The sequence below is a fragment of the Prunus dulcis genome, chromosome 5 (genome assembly GCF_902201215.1).
Source record: "Prunus dulcis chromosome 5, ALMONDv2, whole genome shotgun sequence".
NCBI classification, from domain to species: domain Eukaryota; kingdom Viridiplantae; phylum Streptophyta; class Magnoliopsida; order Rosales; family Rosaceae; genus Prunus; species Prunus dulcis.
Genome location: NC_047654.1, coordinates 7,552,323 through 7,569,401, shown reverse-complemented (window position 1 = coordinate 7,569,401; position 17,079 = coordinate 7,552,323). Strand labels below are relative to the sequence as shown.

Below are 17,079 nucleotides of genomic sequence, written 5' to 3'. Positions count from 1 at the left end.
GGAAGAAAGCTTGGTCTTGGGTGTTTCATGGTCTTAGGAACGGGTTGTGTAGCCAAAGATTTTGAAGAAAGTGTTTTTGACTCCAAATAGGCATACCAAACGGGCAATTAGTTGTGCTTTGAGTGCTAGGACTAGGATGATATGATCTCTTTTTGGCCCTTTTCTAGTCTCTTATGGATAAAATGGAATTTCTATAGATGGGTTGTTGTGAACTCCTTCAACATGCTACTTGGGAAATTAATGGGTCCTCTTACCATATGTTATATTCCTTGTTTGATTTAAGAGGAGCTTATTCTGAGCTTATCAGATTCTGGGAGGAATATGGTAGAGATGTTAATCACTGACAGACTTAAAATGCTTGCTGTTCTTGGCAGGAATATGGTAGATATGCTAATTTCAGAAAACTTAGATGTGTTGCTAATTTTGTCATAATTTTGATTGAGAAGTTTTATCAGCCAGGCTAATTTTTTTAAAATTTTTTGTTGATAAAATAGCGATAGTATTTTTTTGATATGATAAACAAACAAGTACATAGCAATTAAAGTGCCGAATATGAATACAACTTCTCCTGTAGCCAGGCTAATTAAATACAAAAAGGTAGCACAGAAAACAGTGAAACAAAAACACATAATTTATTGACATTTTAAAATCATTTTTTTGTAGCTTAAACGAACATTTGTTTTTATAATAATAGTGTCTTTAACAATGATAAAGGCTAATAACATGGTTGGGTTGAATTTTGTCATACCATGTCTGAAGATAATGCTCTTTTTCCTGCATGTATTACACCAAACACGTAACGCGTCATTCTCCTCCATCCTCCTTCAAAAGCAACATAAATTTTTTTTTTTAAATTTTAATAATATTTTCTTCTTTGTTAAGACATTTTTTTTAAGTTATAATTCTTTATGCTATTATTATACACAGTGCCCTGTCTTGTGGCCTATTGAAATTTTCCCAAATTTTTTTGATTAGTTTTATGGACACCTACTAATCAAGCCACATGGGCCATGTTTGATTGAAACGCCCACTTGATTACTTTATTCACCTCTTAACAGTTCTGGTTTTGGAGGCTTTTGTTTTGTTTAATCAAATACATGCATAATAAACATAGTTATTTACACTAACACGCCTCGAGATTTTCGGTGTTTTCATAAAACCTCTTGAGGTTTTAAAAATTATGTGAACACTCCCTGAGGTTTTAAATTATTTTCACAAAACTCTTTTTCTATTGATTTTTCATCCAAAAATTGATGATTTTATATAAAACATTTATCCAAACGTCGAAGTTAGCCTTTGAAATTAAATTGCACATGCATTCATTAAGGTTAATTTTTTCATCTGCATAAGTTTTTTTTTTTTTTTTTTTTGCCCTTCAAATGAAATCATCAACTTTCGGACGAACAATCAACGAAAAAAGATTTTGTGAAAACAATCTGTAACCTCAGGAGGTGTTCGTATAATTTTTGAAATCCCAGGGGGCTTTGTGAAAACACCGAAAATTTCAGGGAGTGTTAATGTAAATAACTCGGACAAAAGTTAAAAATAAAATAACAAATAACAAAAAATAAATTCAAGAACATGCCTAGTATCGACAGCGACAAAGATTAATCACATTTTCTTGCCTTCAATAATTAAGACAAATTAAAAACTGAGAAAACGTCGGTTTCTTTGAAAACGAACTCCTATAAAAATACCTGCGAACAACCTCGATAATACCCTGTAGATTGAGATTAATTAACTCATTTAAGTGCATTAATTTATCTCCATTTGGGTTAAAGAATGAGGTGTCTGTGTCTGAGGATTTTGTCATTCCCCTAAGTTTTCCCTATTTATATTATTATTATTTTACATTGCTTCTTATTATTTTAATTTCGTGGGCCCACATGGGGTGATTAAGACTTTAATAAGGTGAGCTTATAAACTTTAGTCAGACACAATAAAGATGGTTCATTTTGATTTTTATACAGGGCGGGTTTTAGGGTTAACGCGTTTTCTTGTAGTGTAATCACTTTTTAATTATGTTACCACACTTCGTTTGGTGTTTAGGATTATATTGTATTGGATAAGTTACTAAATCTAAAGTATGTTGAAGGAGGAAATGAAGGTAGAAGTGAAGATTCTTAAGTAATCCATCTTCTACCTTCAACTTGGTCTACATTTTTTCATTTCTTCCTTTAAGAGTTATCCAATTCAATCCAATACTAGGCACCAAACGAGCATCATCAAACATTTATGTATTATTTTCCCTTTTTTTTTTTTTAAAACTCAACAAATAAAATTACGAGCTTTCCTTTAGAATCCATAATTGCCTAAGATCATAAAGTGTCACAATATTTGAAAAGTTCCAAACCTAAATACAAAGATTTTCAAGAAGACGATTGATATTAGCAGTTCATCTGCTATCATTTTAGCAAATCCCAATTGACAATTTAGTACCATAATACAAGATATTAGATTAGTTAATGAAGAAATAAAAAAGATAAAATAAAGAGTTTGTGAGTGAAACGGTTAAGAACAGTTATTGTGGTACTCGATATCTTTGTTTAATTACCTGGCCTAAACTTTGGGGTCCTAAAGGACCTAGTGCGCGTTGGTTTTGACATGGGTGAGGCATGTCAATGTGACATAAGAAAGAGAGAGATAGGGGTGTTGGTGGTTGAATTTTGTGTGCTAGGTTATAACTTTTGTTGTAGACCATAAGTTGGAAGAAAACTAAATAATATATTTCACAAAATTTGGGAGGCCCATGGCTCCAAGCCCAAAGAGGGAGGAATTTTTACAACAAAGACCCTGCACTGCGTACACTGTGCGGCTAGTAGTGCACAGTAGAGCTGTGAGCCATTTATTTATGGTTTGGGTGCGCAGGTGGTCCATCTCAGCCAAGCTATTGGGATATTGGCTCTTTCATCTTTGATCTTTGATCTTGACACACAAATATATTTTATATTTTTATCTTTTTCTGCCAAAAGAAAAAGAAAAATTTGTTGGGAAGAAAAAAAATCATGGGCATGTGTGGAAAGGTGATTGGTGCTTGTGATTATGTTTTTCTTAATTTAATATTTATAGCAAATAGCAATTGACCTTTAAGCCTAGTGGCCTCCTCTCTCTCTCTCTCTAGCTCTCTAAGAACAAAAGAGCAAAAAAAACTAAGGATGGAGATTGGAGTTGGAGGGTGAGGTTTGGACTTTTCTGGTGGTGGACGAGATGGGTAGAGGGTTGGTTGAATGATAAGGACCCCTTATGGCAATGCACCATTAATTTATTTTAAGCATGCTAAACTTGTAGCTACCTTGACATTTGCAAAGAAACTAAGCTAATTTATTAAAAGTTTAGTAAGATAAAAACATGTAGTCGTGGCCTCAACGATAAAAGAGTGCATAAAAGATGAGTTGTGAAGTCAAACATTCAAGTTTAAATGCTAATTGTGTATGTAAAATCACGAGTTTATGATGTGTGATTTGCGAGTGATTACACATATTTAAAATTTACTTTAAAACTTTATCTGATTAGTTTTAGCTTGTACACTATATTGTTCGATTCAAAAAAACAAAAACAAAAAGCATTGAAAAAAATATAATTAGATTTGGGAGAAGGGGCGAAAAGAAAACAATCTTTATAATAATTGTTATGACGTAATGGGTGACATGTTACAATTCAACCTTTTGTGTTTTTCAATCAACAACTCAGCCATTATAAAGTAATTTTAGCCTATAATTAACAATAGCAATTGATGATTATTATAATACTAATTTATGAAACATGGTAATTTGTGATGTAAAAAAAGAGTCTAAAAAGATAGATCACAGCCTTTGAATGTCAAGGAAATCAACGGCTCACAGAAATCAGGCCAGGCAAAACTGTGCTCAAGTCAAATTGTAGCAGATCTTCATGTGTTCAATTTATTATTTTATAGTTGTTGGAGGCAAACTTAGCAAAAACTTTAGGTTATTGGGTTAAGTGGGCCCCATGATCTAAGCAGCCTCTCCTGATCTGATCATCAATTTATTTTTAATTGGTTGTTTTTTAAAACTTAATTATGTGTCATTAATTAATTCCCCTGCCAAGCAAGCATCGTATAAATTTGCTGCTGCGTTTTGTGCAAAACTGGAACTGAGAATGAAAATGACTACAGAACTCAAATTGGCCCCACTTTGTGGGACCCCTGCATGAACTGACTTGTCACTCTCATAATCTGCCACGTGTGTACGGAAGATTAGTGGTGGGAACGATTGATTCTTCTCCTTCATATAATGACACGTCAGTATCTACTTGGGGATTTTCCCATCCATCAATTTTGTATCGACAATCAGTGGTTTGGTTTTACATACCATGCGTGGAATTAATATAAAAAATACATAATGTTTAGAGTGCAAATAATGGATTTTAGAGAAAATCAACATCAATAATTGCACTAAAGAAAAAAAAAAGAAGAGAAAATGTATAAATTATGTACGATGTATTTTATTGATTGATCACGTAAATTTGTGACGTGTTTTAATATTAACCGTTGCGATTGAGTAGTTGCTTTCGATTAGGCGTGACATAATATGTAAAAGATCTTTTATTTATCCTAAAAATACAGAGAGGCTTTTAATTTTTGTTTTGTTTTTGATAAGTTAAAGAGAGTTGGAGGAATATGGAATAGACATCGAACAACTTTCTGAGGGCAATAGAGGAGAGGTAACGGGGAAAGCAAGGTATATTCCAACAGCTCACACTTGTAACAAAAGTTTTGGTTTTTGCTTCTCGTGTTTCAAATTTATTTCAAAGTTCTTATATATATATATATATATATATATATAAATGACTGCTTTTAACCTAAAACTATCCATATATCAATTTATATTGTATCAAAAAAAATAAATTCACATCTCCAAATTTCAGAATTTTTGTTGTTGTTGATATAAACGATATTGAGAGAGCGAGATTTGAACACAGGACATCGAGCATAATTGCTTTTAATCGCTTGAACTACAAGTTTCTTATATGAATTCTAGAATTCTAAATAGTAGTTATTTTGAAGAATAAAAAAACATATAGAAACAACAAAAATAAAATGACTAGGTGCAAAGTTGGGACCTGTACCAAATAGCTGGCCTTATAAACAAAGTCCCTTCAAGATTCTGCCGTAGTAATTTGTACCATCCCATCTCTGATCTGAAGCACCACCAGTCTTCCTACAGTGTACAACAAAAGGTAGCCAGCTAGGGTAATTGGGTCACAGGTTGGCTGAGTTGACTCGAGCATGCTGAGGAGACCCCAGAACCCAACCATAACCTGTCATGCTTCTAAAATTTAAACATGTTCATATATAAATTATAATTACAGGTTGACCCTAATGGTATTTTGGGGCACCATTGCGGCCAATCCTGCAAAAATAAGTGGGTTTATTTTAAATTTTTTAAGGTTGGGTCTGACTTTGGCTACTGATGTCTTCGTATTATAGGACAAATTATAGGTTGACTTTTAAGAATTTCCAACATCATGATGAGGGTTGACATAAGCATTTTCTCAACCTGCCAATAATGGGATTAGTTAGTTGAAATGAAGAACGAAAAGCAAAGTTGCTTTCCAAGGGGAATGGGTTTGGCATTCTTAAGAATGCATTTCCAAATTCTTAGTGAGTGTCAATTATTTTGATTTCAATTTCTTATAGGTATCTAAACGGTACATCTCTCCTTCCAACTATTGGAAGGTGTCTTAAGCTCGAATCTCCTCTCTTGCACTAAATAAAACAAACAAAAGTCGATTTCGAGGAATGGATTTTGGGGATCTAAAATTTGGCTTCATCAAAAGAACACAACCTTTCTTTGAAGATGTCATCTCCAACTTAAAACATTTTCTAGCTCTAGTCTTGCTTCAGTTCTTCGTATTATTAGACAACACCAGTTCAAAAACGATTGGAATTATTTTGATTCATTCCTTCCCATGTCGCAAATACATGTACATATCTTAAAATTCTCTTCTAGCTATTATTACTGATACATTAAAATAAAACGACAGATGAAAGATACATTGGCACATCTAGGTTTGATCACATCCCCATTCGAAACACAGTCATCATCATGTTCATCTTCAACTCATCATTATAATTCATGATGCACGTGCTAAGCACTCGTCAAACACAATATTGATTTCATTCTTGTACCTACTGCCACAAAGAGAGATAAAAAGTTGTAAAAAGCACTTAAACAAAACCTAGGGGCTTTCAATTTTGAAGCCCTAAAAACAACACAGCCCATGGAAGCAAGATTGGAAAGTATAATGATCAAACTACTTTTCAGTATAAGTGGGGAAAAGTGCTTTTGTCATGAAGAAGCCTCTCCTAGGAGTGAGGGATTTTGGCTTAGACAACAGAGATGCTCTCGTGAGACATGAACCAGCTTTTGGCAAAATTTTTAGCTTCCCTTCAATCATGTATGGGCTAAAACATAGGCGGGTGGGTGACCACCACCAATCAACCCTACCTTTCTTTTTCTTCTTCTTGCTGGAAACCAATCAAGCCCTACTTGCCCAACTATCATCTCTTATTTTTATTTTTATTTTCCCCACTGCCAAAGCCATCCACATCCCTTCCTTAATCAAACATGCTTTCACTTTCTCTATCACACTAGTATTTAATTAAGTATAAACCAACCTTGTTTTCATGCACACTTTCCCTGTAAAAAACACAATTATATATTGAATTAAAAAGTGAAATTACTGTCATGAGTCATCGTGGCTGAATTGGTGCAAGAACAGCCTCAACTTGATTGTGTGCTGTGCAAGTGTGCACGTTCTTTTTCTGCTTATCCAGACGAGTGAACCTATGAGACCTGCATAACCATAGAAAACTTAAGCGGATGATATCAATGCCAAAACCATTTCATAATCATGATACAGACTTGAATTTGAAGTAGTTAATGACATAACAATATAAATCAACATTTCTTTTAAAGTTTAAGAAAATTTGTCAAGTGATTGAGTGATGAGATAATATAACTAGCCTAAACTCTTTTTTATGAAAAAGAAACCTGAAACATTTCAGTCCAATAGAGAACATTAATATGCTAAATCTGAAAAAAAATAATGAGTTGAGTACCAAGTCATTTCAAAGGGAAAGCAGGCATATAACATTCAAATTCGCATGTTAAGAATCATCAAGTACAGATGGAAGTTGAATTGGCACACTGGATATAAATAAAAATCAACTTAAGATTAATGGCCAAGCCAACCCCTTGGATTTTTGAGGTGAATGGCCGAAGTGAAAAAGAAAGAAAAAAGATTGGGTTTTCATTTCTTATGAGAAAGAAAGAAAAAAGATTTTTGTTTGGTGTGCTTGTGCCAAAGAAAAGGTGGTAGTCATCACCCAGCCTTTTGCTTCCATCTTTTACAGATGCTTTGCCACTATATCTTTTCCAATCCAATCTTTTCAAGTTTCTTTTGTTGTTTTATTTCTCTCTTTTTCCTTTCTTGTGTTCATGAGCCTAAGAAAAACGCGTTCCTTGATTTCTTTTATGCTAAATACCAAAAGTAAGCACTCATGAATGTCAAAAGTCGTTTAAACGTAGGCCCCTAATAAACACCCTAAGAATTCTCTCCTTTTTTCTGATCTCATTTTCTCACTGAGGCCCCATGCATGTTGGTCCTATTTTCTTTTTCTTTGGACCATACAACTCAATGGATCTTTGGCTCCACAGGCCCCTAATTTGGACAATTTCAGTGGCCTACAAAACAGAGGTTTTCTTCTTTTTATCACCTATTCTCTTTTGTTTTCTTATCTTGTCTTCACCAAATTATATAAAGTCATTAAAGGTCAACCTAGCATTTCACAATCGATGTCTCTTTCACAATCTCTCTCTCTCTCTCTCTTTGAATAATTACTGAAATCCACCAGACCGATCCACTTTTCTCTTAAGTCAATCCTCAACAAAATAACCTTTATTTTGTTAACTCTCTTTTCTCTTAGTCAATTCCTAATAATACAAGAAAGCTGGAAAGGGGAAAAAAACAAACAGGCACCCATTTACAACCTTACTTCACAAGCATTGGTATTGACATAGTTTTAGTTTTTATATATCATAAGTACAATATTTCTAGCATAATTTTGGGCAGTAAGGTAAGCGGGTACCTTACCAATTTCTCGGACCACAAAATCATCAGTCTTCATCCATGTCGCTAGCAACAACAATAATGTAACTTTTGTAAACATCATCAGCAATCAGTAGAGTCTGGGGCACAAATACTACTGAAAACAAGTTTATGTATATGGTAAATGTAATGAAAAACTCAGTGCAAGTCCAGTGAAGGAAAAATATTCAAATGTCATGACCATAGAGATATGACACACTCAACAATGTAATATATCAGTTATCAACTATCCCGGTTTTTCTACTTAAATAAGTCAAAGTGATATGAAATTCGTATAAGGGTTTACATGTCCACATTAGAAACTTGCTTAGGAGAAGTGAAACCCTTCTTTGTCACTCTTTCTTTCGGCTTATGGATGGGGAAAAGTCTATTTCTCTAGTGATCTTATGCTGTGAACTAGAAATATGGTCTACTTTCGGTAGTTGATGATCAACTATTTGTGGACATCTCTCTCTCTCTCTCTCTCTCTCTCTCAGCGGACTCACAGAAACAGTGACGCAGAAATAGTGAACTATGTCGACATGTTTAAATGATAACAACATAACAGATAACGAAAGTTGATAGCCACGCACAGTAAACTTGAGTAGATGACTCAGGACTTTCGAGTTAAAGATGAAAAAGAATTTTCTTTGAAAGAGTAGAGTTGGGACAGTAATTATGTAGTAAAAAAGAATTATATAGTAACATTATTTGCAGTTGAATAGAAAAACTAGATGATTTCCATTTCCCATAGAGACGTGATATTACTATATTGAGCATCCAAACCATCCTCCACCATCATCTTTCTAAAGCCAAAAATTGTTAATAAAAAGAATACGGAATCAACCACATAAGTAGAAGTTAGAACCATCAAAATACCAGTGAGATCTTGTAAGCTGCACCTAACAACTAATAGAAATTGATATAATATGATTCTAATTATTCCCTGTTCCAGCAACAAACAAACCCTCCTGACCTTTACTGTGCTTGTTTGTAATTGCTGAATACATTTAGTACCCGGTTAATATAAACTGGAGTGGCTTGCATTTACAGGTAGAAAAATGCAGCTGCTGATGGACTGCTAACTATGGATTGGAGCTAGAATTGGGCTGCACTATCTTGAATGTTCTCACTCCCACTCCCTCTATTATTGGTCACTTACTAAGAGAAGACCAGGTTAGAGTCCCAAGGCCCAGAAGTACTGTGAGTTAGTTCTTTTGTTGTTGGGCCTCTGGCCCCTATTCAACTCACAGGTCAGCGTATCCAATGTCCAAGAAAGATTAGAACTGTGGTTTCCCTTATATAAGCTTTATCCTATTCTTTTCTCAACTCTTCCAAACAACAACAGCACACTCATCAATTCACACTTTTGTCCACAAAAGAAAAAAAATAAATTCACACTTATTACACTTCTTTATTCAAGAAATATATAGGCTGAGAAATTTTCACATTTATTGACTTGAGGTATAAATTAAGAGCTCTGCTTCTATTTCCCAATCACATACTTGGGCTATATAACATAAATAATTACCAATCTGATGCAGGTAGACACACTTAAATTATAAGTATCTTGTCTGGTTACACACCCCTCATCACTTAGCATTGAAAAAATTCTTGCTGATTTTGTTATTACTTGGTCCAGCGAAGCGCAAAAGTAGTGTAAATTTACAGAAGACAAACATAGAGAAGATATTTTTCAAGACATAAGTATTATTTCTGAACATAGTTGCTGAAAAAGCTCTTCCGCTAGAATGACTACAACAGCCCCCACTTCCAAATTTATAAGAAACCCATATAAACAAGTTCGGGAAAATGTGATCCAGAGGCTGATGTTCCCATAATGTTTATGCCGAGTCTGGAGGTTTATAACTTTATTTCCTAACCGTTATCAATCCCAACTCTAAATCTCCCATATCATAACGACTTTTACTTTACACAGGTCCTCAAAATGTCAATTTCCCTCATTCTTCACTTGAAATGAGAATTTTCATTATTAAAACAAGGTATTAGCCATAATGTTATCCCTACGATTGGCTGGTACCTGCTATTTGCTTCTTTTATAAAACCTATATGTATGATATAATAAACCACACTCAGTGTATTTGGTCCTTCACAATGACACTAAAGACAACAAAAGGTTTTCTGAGTTTTAGACACCAATTGATGTGGCAGAGGACATAGCATTAGGACCAAATGTAAGCACTCATTACAAGCTTGTGTACACCAACAGAGCACCTAACACACTACTATTAATTGCTTCTCCATACGATCCTTCCTCGCCCTCAATTCAATTGGAAATATACAATAATGCAAAAACCTAAAGCTTCTTTCTTTCTTTCCTTTTCTGGCTGCAAAAGTGAAAAATAACAAGAAAATTCCCTAATAATAGATGTTGATGAAATGCAGAAAGGCAAACAACGGTACAGCTGAAACTTCACATTTTGATGAAAAGCAGAAATCGCGTAGATGACGGTATAAATTCATATGCAACAAACAAATACATTCGAAAATTTCAGAGAGAGAAAGAGAGAGATAAGAGAGATGAACCAGGTAATGTAATGTGATTGCCTCCCTGGTGGCGGTGGCTGCAGGAGAGGCCTTGGTCGCAACTTTCACCTTCCTCCACTGTTGTGGACTTCGGCTGCAAGATGAAGATGCCTGAACTTAGAGTGGTTAGGGCCAGAAGCATTCACTCGTAGTTTTCTTCTTTTGTTTGGGCTTCAGCCCACCCATTAATCGAACAAAGACAAAGAAAGAAAGAGAAACTGATGATCAAAGTTACACGCAATGAGAGATTCCTATGGGAAATGGAGCTAAATAGTAATATTAAGAGGGAGTATTTAATTTAGATTTTAAATAATTTTAAAAGAGTTATAAAGTTGATGGAGTTTAATTGAATTTAATTGAGTTTGACTGAATTCTACAAACTCTGCATAGATTTTGACTGAATTCGTGTATAGATTTTAATTGAGTTTGTTAGAATTTTATTATTGATTTTAAAGGAGTTTATAGCAATGGCGATGGTGGTGATGGCAATGGCGGTAGCGATGGTGGTTTGTGGGGGAGGTAGCGGTGGTGGCGGTGGGAGTGAGGTGGTGGAGGTGGCAGTGGCAGTGACAGTGATGATGCTGGCAGTGGTTGTGGTGGTGGTGACGGTGGGGCTGATAATGGGGGTGGTAGTGGTGGTGGTGGCAGTGATGGTGATGGTGATGGTGCTGGCGGTAGTGGTGGTGACGATGAGGGTGATGGTGGGGCTGGTAGTGGGGGCGGTGATGGGTGGTGGTGGTGCTAAGAGTGGCGGCAATGATGGTGGTGATGGTGGCGACGACGATGACTGTGGTGGTGGTGGCGGCCGCGACTATGGTTATAGTCATGATAAGATGGTGGTATTAGAAGTGGTGAAATCATATATTGAGAATAAAAATAATATATTTATCAAAATCTCTGGAGGGAAGCAAAGATTTGTCATGGCCTAAAATTAGTCTATTATCAAACGAAATCCACCATTTTTTATATTTCCTTTAAAATCAATGAGTTTTTGAATACACCCAAACTTTTATGAAATCTTTTAAAGTCGTGATTGAATACGTCCAAATTTGAATGGAGTTTAAAAAGTATGAATTGAATACGCCCAGAATTCAATAGACTTCTATAAAATCGTGATTGAATACACCAAAATTTTTAAACTTCTTTAAAATCTTTTAAAATCTAAATTGAATAGTTTGAGTTTGAGATTGCTTTTTTAGGAAACACTTCTATTTATAATGCTTTTATTGGAAGAACGTGCTAAAAATACAAGTGTTTCCCGAAAAGTTCTTGAAAGTGCTTCATGAAGAAACATCGGGCACACATTTTTTCACAAGGTGCTTTTAAAATCCATTAGTACTTTGAAATGTTATGTCAAACACAATGATAAGTGCTTTTGATTGTCTGAAAGTACTTATAGTCATTCCAAAAATATTTTCAAACAGGCTTTAATTCATAATAATGTGTTCTATATCTCTTTAATAAACTAGGTTTTGGTACATTGGTCACATAAAGAAATAAGGTGAAGCACTCTAAAAGCGACAATACTGTGTGATATACATCGCCACATACTGTTAGTTCGAGACTCCTCAAATAAATAGAAGTCCAAATTCATGTTATAGCTGTGGGAACCTAATTTTAAACAAACCCTAGGTCAAATATTTCCTTCCATTTGGGGAATATTTGATTTGGGGATTCTTGCCTTGATTAGGGATTTGAGTCACATTAAATCCCTAATTGATTTAAATCTCCTAAAATCAGAAAAATAATTCATTTCCCAACAAGGATTATTTTTCTCCAAACCCTAACCCTTTGAGACCACTATAAAAGGATAGCCACGCACAAGGGTTGAGGTAGGTCTGAAATCTCTACTGAAACTCTGCAGAAAATTCCTCTCACAAACCCTAGCCACCTTCTCTCTCTCTCTCTCTCTCTCTCTCTCTCTCTCTCTCTCTCTCTCTCTCTCTCTCTCTCTCTCACATAAGGCTCTGGCCACCTGGTTTACACCATAAACACATCTCCATACCCTATTAGCTATTGTTTTCTATATGATTCAATTGAACTAATTTAGACATAGGAGGGCCTTTGGCCAACACCTCCCGGGTGTGGTCCTCTTATTTGTTCTATTTTGCAGGGGGACAGAGGCGGCGAAGAAGAAAGGGGAATCGTTCCAACCGAATATTCTCGTGGAAAAATTTACCCACACAATAGCCCACTAACCAGCCAAGCTATGGGAAGCTAATTGCCAGTCATACTACATTAGGTTGATTGATCGCATGATATTTTGATGCAGTTAGTGTGACATGACTTGATGTGGTGACCTTTTATTATTTATTAGGTTTCTATTTCCCTTTAGTTATTATAGGTCTCTAAAATTAACTAGTTTAGGGCTCACAATAATAGAAAATAAAGATAATTATAGACTTTAATCTGAACTCAATCCTTTGCTTAAACTCATATAGCCCATAATGTTTTGATGTTTTATACAGTTTTAGGCGATAACACACGCTTGGGTCTTGCCTGAGTGGGAAAATCATAAAGAGAGACGATGGCGGCTTAGGATAGCACAAGGAGGGAGAGAGGATGACATTGTCTAATTCTTTTTTTAAAAAATTAATAAAGTAAATGAATACCGTAACATAAATGACAGGACCCGACCCAATTTTCACTTTGGAACTCGAGCCAAGTCCTGTGCGTGTCCGACACCTGGCAAATGTCGGGCACAAATGACCTTTTTACCCTTCTTACTTCAAATTCTCTTTAAAATTTCCGTAGACTTCTGCCGAAAATTCGGCAGAGTCTCCCCTGTATTTTGACCATTCCCAAAACGTTTCACCTGTTAAACATTCAACTAATCCACACCAACTGCCAGAATAATTCAAATAACAAAATCCCAACTCCAATTTTTCAGTTTCAACGAGATATCAGAGCACTTTCTAAATTTCAAGGTTTCAGGGATTTTCTATAAACTCTACCTGACTTGAAGCACTGAGGTTATGAGTGGCCCGGTGGTGGATCCCGCGTACGTCTACAGCCTGGGGGTGAAAACAGTTTGAAGATGTGAGTGGACCAACATAAGAATTCTTAAAAACAGTTTAATAATCAAAATAACCCTCTCTATAGAAATTCTTAAATAAACTGAATACGCACCTTCCATTTAAAGCTTACTAAACTCAAAGCATTCCATATAAATCATAACCAAACTCGATAAATTTTACTCAAAAGCACTGAAATCAAGGTTGTATAAAATACTGAAATCAAATTTGTATAAAAGCACTGTGCTCGAGCCTTGCATAACTGAACAAATTGTATAAATGTATTAATGCCTGGAAACTCAGAAAAGCTGATATAAAATAACTGAAAATCATAATTATATAAAAGAAACTCAAAATCCTTTGAAAATACCACCAGTTTGTACCCCTGTCATTTCCGTCAATTCCCTGGCAGGTCTCGGGCGTCACACAGGCTACCCGAGCCGCAAACTGGCGAAATCAGGGGACTATGATCAGCCTGTCCCGCCGGCAGATCCTCGATGACACCAAGTCACTCGAGTCGCTCAGGCAGGATACAGGGGACCGTAGTCAGCCTGATCCGCAATCCTGGCAGGTCTCGGGGACACAGAGTCAGCCGAGCCGCAATCCTGGCAGGTCTCGGGACACCAAGTCTGCCGAGCCGCAAATCCTGGCACTCACGGTCCGAGCGTCCCCGAAACTCGTGAGGCAAAGTCAAGTGCACTGACAGAACGATAATCAGACTGGATGTCCGTAGACATCGGTCCGACTCTGGGTAATCACCATAAACAAAATGGGTACAAGGTGGGTTTAAAATAGATTTCTTTAGAAAATCCGACTAAAACTGAAATCTCAAATTGTGCTGCTGTCTCATCTGATTTCAACCTCAAACTCTGTTTCTATGACTTTTAAATAAGCAGCACATATTTATAAAACTGTTACTGTACTGATCAAGTTCAGAACCGTAATAAAACTTACTCAAGATCAAATAAAGAAACTTATTCAAATAAATTCATTTCTAAAAACTTATTTATATAAAATCAATATAAACTCATTTATAAAATTTATTTATATAAAAGCACATCAATCATTCATGAAATCTGTTTTATGAAAGAAGGTCCACTCACAGATGGTCCGAGCTACTTCGATCCCTCGAAGATCTCTTTTATAATTCTGTCGGGCTCCTGGTGCCTTACTCGATCGATTTGGTGGAGAAACGAAGGAGAACTTCGAGCTGGAAGTTTAGGTAGCTTCGAACGAACCTCCGTCGGAAAACACGATTTTCCGGCCAGCTCAGGGCGGCCCCAGGGTTGAGGTCGTTTGGAGAAGCTAGGGGACTCGATGGCGGTTCCAACGCCACCGGTCCCGTGGCCATTGGAGCTCGGAGGCGGCGCCAGCACCTTCTGGAAGTCGGTGGTCCGTTTCGCGCAGGGTCTGGGTTTATATAGATGCAACTTCGAAATATTTACGGTTATGCCACTGAGACTCTTTTGACCATAACTTTTTTGTTACAACTCCGATTTGGGCCCACTCCGTGTCTACGGACTCCTTTCGCCGTGCTCTACGCAATGGAGCAAGCGGAATTCCCAAATTCTTTCTCGATCAAAAAGTCAAATTTTCCCCCATTAATAATGCAAGGGCAAAATGGTCTTTTTACTAAAAGATATTTTCCTTACTTTTTAGATATTTTCTTTCTTTTTAGATATTTTGTTTTGGGTTCTTACAATCTACCCCCCTTATAAAAATTTCGTCCTCGAAATTTGCATCTCTGTCCTTCTAGGAGGGGGGAAAGAACTGCTCCTGTAATTGCTACTCGGGTTACTACACTGCACATATCACTGAAAGCTAATTACTTTCCCTTCCAAAATCTGAACTGCTTGTTTTCTACACATTCTATAATCTCCTTGGGTCCGATACAGCTAGGATTTGGCTCCCTTGCTTCCTTGATTCTCCTCTCACCTTCCCTAGGTGGTATATATCGAGAATACTCAACTGAGGATCCTTCTTCTAGTATCTGCATAACTCCTTGCCAATCCTGGTTACTTGAGGCTTTTTCTGCTTAATCCAATCAGGTTCTTTGTTTCCTACAATACTTCCAGATTCCAATGGACCTTGCTTAACATTCTATCTTCATACTTGAGTGATCCATACCATATCTCGAGTAAGGCATCTCTTGGAGACATCTAATCTAAGGAAATCCAACAACTGACACTTAAGGCATTCTCTCAAACCAGCATCTTTTTCACCCAAATCATCCTGAAACTGTAGTAGATTATGTCTCCATAACCTTCCAACAACTGTCACTTAAGGTATTAAACTGAAATCAAGGCTCAAAAGCTTCTTTTACCTGAGTCCAACTGAAACCGAATCTGGATTTCTAATTCTGAATTATAGAGACTGGTATTTCACTAGCAGGGTCCAGAACGGTACCTGCCACATTTGGCACACTAGGGCAACTTCTCCTATTAAAGCCTATCAATACCTGTCTCTCAATACTTCTGTCTACACCAACCTTAGAACGATTTGCAATATCACCATCCTGGCTGGTATCTCTACTGAAACTAACTCCAGTTCGATGGCTTTCAAGTCTGCGGCCATTTGATGATTAGAAACTGTGATCACCACTGTAGTATCTCTCTTAAACTCTTCCTAATTATTGTTACCTATCTCCAAATACTGTGCACAAAGTGTACCCCATAGTCTGCCCCTATTCTGACTGGGACAGACATCACCACAGCATCCACATTGACCAACTACTAACTAATCACAATACCTTGGATGGAGGCTTTTTAACCTTAACGCAACCAGATACTACTTCTTACTTTCCGATCTCTATTGGTAGAACACAGTACGTGAAACCTTTTTCTCGTATTCGAGTTTAACCATTATCCTCTATTCTGTTACAAAAACTCCTGTATTCACACCTTCTGTAGACTTATGAATGAGATTGACTATCATATTCTGTTCCCAAACTGCTTACTCCATATGAGTCAGAAGATTTTAACATCACTTCTTAACCAAATCCTTCCCAAAACTTTATTCTCCTGTGGAATAACCAAGATCTTTATGATCTGCTATATTCCTTCAACTCAATCCTCTTTTGTTATTAGATACCATTATTATTCCAATTTATAGTTCTTACTCCTGTTTACTTGATCCACCCATCCCGCGGATGGATCCCTGGTTGACTATAGCCTGGACTAACCTCTCCAGGGTCTACTGAGTGTTAGAATCTCCCTGCCTATTAGATACAGTAGATACAGCTCCTTACAAACCTCTCACAAGAGATTACTCTGCCGGTTCAGATACCGACGCAGCTCCTGTCTGACTTAGGAATTTCATTCCCTTACGTCGGGATAACTATCTAATTTTCCTACGGATACCACCACCATTTGGGCCCAACTTGAGAAGAGAACGAGGATGCACAAAG

General features: G+C 36.4%; 1 long non-coding RNA gene across 2 annotated transcripts; it reads right to left on the bottom strand.

Moving 5' to 3' along the window:
• Positions 1–5,892: 5,892 nt before the first annotated feature.
• On the bottom strand, positions 5,893–10,651 carry LOC117629347. Of its 2 annotated transcripts, none has more exons than XR_004586067.1 (2): positions 8,114–10,651; positions 5,893–6,818 (listed from the first exon to the last, which is right to left on the bottom strand). It is a non-coding gene; the product is annotated as an uncharacterized LOC117629347 (long non-coding RNA). The 2 variants fall into 2 exon arrangements; XR_004586068.1 differs by having other exon boundaries at positions 8,119–10,651.
• Between the last annotated feature and the right edge of the window lie 6,428 nt (positions 10,652–17,079).